This window comes from Crocodylus siamensis, chromosome 11 (genome assembly GCF_052110815.1).
Source record: "Crocodylus siamensis isolate JL-2025a chromosome 11, ASM5211081v1, whole genome shotgun sequence".
Classification (NCBI taxonomy): domain Eukaryota; kingdom Metazoa; phylum Chordata; order Crocodylia; family Crocodylidae; genus Crocodylus; species Crocodylus siamensis.
Genome location: NC_143405.1, coordinates 5,015,135 through 5,018,381, shown reverse-complemented (window position 1 = coordinate 5,018,381; position 3,247 = coordinate 5,015,135). Strand labels below are relative to the sequence as shown.

Sequence of the window (3,247 nt, the reverse complement as noted above, 5' to 3'; positions counted from 1 at the left end):
ACGACACAATCGGTTCCCGAAAACGGCGTCTGAAGTTGAAACGTCGTAACTGGGCCCCGACGTTCCCCAACCGGGGGGTCGGTTTCTGAACCGAGGCCTGAGACCCTATTTTCACCAAAAATAACCCGGAATTTTGTAGTTGATCAATTATAGATGAGTAATGTATATCTACATCAATGTATTCAGATTGTGAATAGCGATCGTATTGATTTGGAAGGACTTTTTGAAGGGTTTTTGGCTGGAGTCTTCTCGGGAGTCCTGGCTGCAGGATTTTCGGGAGTCTCGCTGGCTTCCTTGGATGCTTTCTTTGAGAAACTTTGGGCAGACGCCTTGCCAGCAAACAAGTCTGCAAACTGCGTTGCCCGTGTTCCTGGAGGGCATCGCATTGGATCCAGCATCCCCGAGTCAAAACTGGGCGTAGATTTATAGATGTCCGCCATGTGTCCTAATTTTGTTGTAACTCGAAACATTTCAAGTAAAGGATTTGCCTGCATGCGCGTGTGTGTGTGTATTTGAAATGATAGCCTGCTTGCTTTGTAAACTGAGGAGAATAGGAAAGCAGCTTTGCCCTTAGTTTAATTAGACGCCTCCCTTGGACTCATTGTCACCTTTCTCCTTTCTGGTGGTTTTTTTTTTTTTTTTTAATTATTATTTTTGAGCAGGCTACAAAGAATGGAGTGAAAAGCAGCCTCATCCTGAAAATGAGAAGCCGGGTGAGTGTGAATTCAGGCCCAATAACAAAACCACCTACGTGAGATGGTCTGCACAGCACGTTGTGTGACGTCTTGTAGGGAGCTTTTTGTTGCTAGGGGTTGCTTAAAAATATGATGCGCTTCCCTAATATTGTTCATGCAGTAGAAGCCCATGAGACCATGTCTGTATTTTTTACAGTGTAAAAATTTCAAGCGTTTTGGCTTAGCACTTGGGACACAAACACCTGCTTAAGAATTGGTTGTGTTCAGATAATCTAAGCATGCAGTGGTTTGATGTTGAAATTGGCTTGTGCTGTGCCAGAGGTCAGCCTAGAAGATACCCTATAATCTATAAATTGTAAACACAGCAGAGACTGTCCAAGGGATTCCTTGATGGGAGGAAGGCAGAGCAAGGGCTTTATGTGCACAGCGGTGCATGAATTGTAAGCATTTAGTTGTGTAAGATGTTATTCAGTGGAGGCTTTAGCATTTCAGGCTATTTATAGCTGTTGTAGCTCTTTTAGAATCACAGAAAACGAGGGTTGGCAGGGAACTCAGGAGGTCATATCTAGTCCAACCCCCTGCTCCAAGCAGGACCAGCCCGAACTAGATCATTCCAGCCAAGGCTTTGCCTAGGCGAGTTTTGAAAACCCTCAAGGATGGCTCGTCCACCGCGTCCCTGGGTAACCTGTTGCAGCGTTTTACTACCTTTCTCGTAAGCAAATGCTTCCTAATCTCCAACCTAAACTTTCCTTGCTGCAACTTGAGCTCGTTGCTCCTTGATCTGTTCTTGTTTTGACTCAGCTTGTGCAGTGTCCTCTTCGCTGATGAAATTAAGCCCCCTTAGTCTTTATTTTCATATGCACTCTTCCATGTTAAATAGGTAACTGCCCCTATAGGCGTTGCAAAGGTGGCTGCTGTGCCATCTTTGTGTCATCAGGTGGCAGAGAGAAACAGGCTATGTCTACGCTCAGTGTTCTGAAACCCGTGAGCACTCAGAATGATTAATAGCCTGACATCATTTATAAATAAACCTGCTTTCTTAGGAAGCCCTTGGAAAAACTGCATATATATGTTCTGGAAACCTCCCATTTCCTATTCCTGATGTGCCTTGATCTCAGTGTACGTCTGGTGCTGTTGTAGGAAAGCACTGATGAAACTCTGTGGACCAGTGTCTGTTTATCCTTTGGAGTGGTAGGAGCTGTTCCACTAAATCTGTACTGTTTATGTGGGAAACCAAGGTGTAAAGAGAGCCAAGCGGCTTTTACTCCAGAGTCGTATAACAAGCTGCTGGTATGGGCAGGAATTGGATCTTGGGGATCTAGTCTCCCAGGCCACAGCTTTACCCATGAGATGGTTCTTTCTTCTTTTCAGGATGGGATTTGCTTTTCAATTGCTTCCTTGCTGCCACTGCCTAATTTGTTGAAGAGAGGCAGACTACCAAATGACATCCCTACTAATTATGCTATTCGGGGGCAGGGAGTGGGGACCTGTCATAAAATGTACTCCAGTTTAACCTGGGGCTAGCTGGTAGAGGAGAAGTTGAGATGTCAGAGAGTGTTGCTTTTTCCTGCCACAGTGAAAACTCAAACTTAAGAAAAAACAAGGACATGAAACAGCTGTCATTTTACTTAATCTCCCAAATCGCTGTCAGCAGTGGGCTGATGCCCAAATAGCCAGCGTCTGTAGTGCACCTAAATAGGCATTATAAATGCTCTTCTCATTTTCGGCTTTTGTTGTTGTTTTGCAGGGAAAGGAATGTGAACACTACAAACTTGGGAGGTTTCCTCCAAAAACTCAGGTGAGCCAAGTTTCTCGCAGGCTTCCTGCTCCCTGGTAACTCCATGCCCCTACAGGTGTTGCAGATGTGGCTGTTGTGCCACATCTGTGTCATTAGGTGGCGAAAGAAAGAGGTTGCGTCTACGCTCGGTGTTCTGAAACCCACGAGCACTCAGAATGATTAACAGCCTGACATGCAACTCTTTTTTCTCTTAATACTAAATGATGAAAAGTGCTGGATTCACACCTATGGATTCCCACTCTGGCCAGAGCAGGCTTCACCTGTGGAAAAACAGGACCATTTTTTCCATCTCACCCTGTGGAGGAGATGGTTATTCACTTAGTACCTATTTGATTTGGTGCAGATTATAGTGATGCTTTTCATTACCTGTATGCTTGTGCACTGGAACGTTGCGCTAACATTCCCCAAATCATTTTGTGTTAGATGGACAGCTATCCGATAGCTATCTTCATTGGTTACAAATGGGACTGAATTTGATTTTTCAGGCTGGAAGTGATGAGTACTGTATAGTTCATCTGGTCTTCCCTGAGGCTAGTGATTTCTACAGTAGCGTAAAGGGGAAGAGAAGGTCCTTTTTTATGTCATTGCTTTGAACATTATTTGCATGTGGGAGGAGGGGTTGGGATTACATTATTTGTATAAGGAAAAGTATGAAAATTAAGCTTTGTGTTATGCATTGATTGTGTGTACTGCGATATACCTGGCAGTCAGCTATAGCTGTCCTTATGCTTATCCTGTAATGGAAATAAATGTT

The 3,247-nt window shown here is 44.2% G+C and overlaps 2 non-coding genes across 2 annotated transcripts; both read left to right on the top strand.

Annotated features, from left to right (window-relative positions):
- The first annotated feature begins 1,578 nt into the window (after window positions 1–1,578).
- On the top strand, window positions 1,579–1,712 carry LOC149855300 (small nucleolar RNA SNORA17). Its single transcript, XR_016438615.1, has one exon. It is a non-coding gene; the product is annotated as a small nucleolar RNA SNORA17 (small nucleolar RNA).
- An 823-nt stretch (window positions 1,713–2,535) lies between these two features.
- On the top strand, window positions 2,536–2,668 carry LOC149855299 (small nucleolar RNA SNORA17). Its single transcript, XR_016438617.1, has one exon. It is a non-coding gene; the product is annotated as a small nucleolar RNA SNORA17 (small nucleolar RNA).
- The last annotated feature ends 579 nt before the right edge of the window (window positions 2,669–3,247 follow it).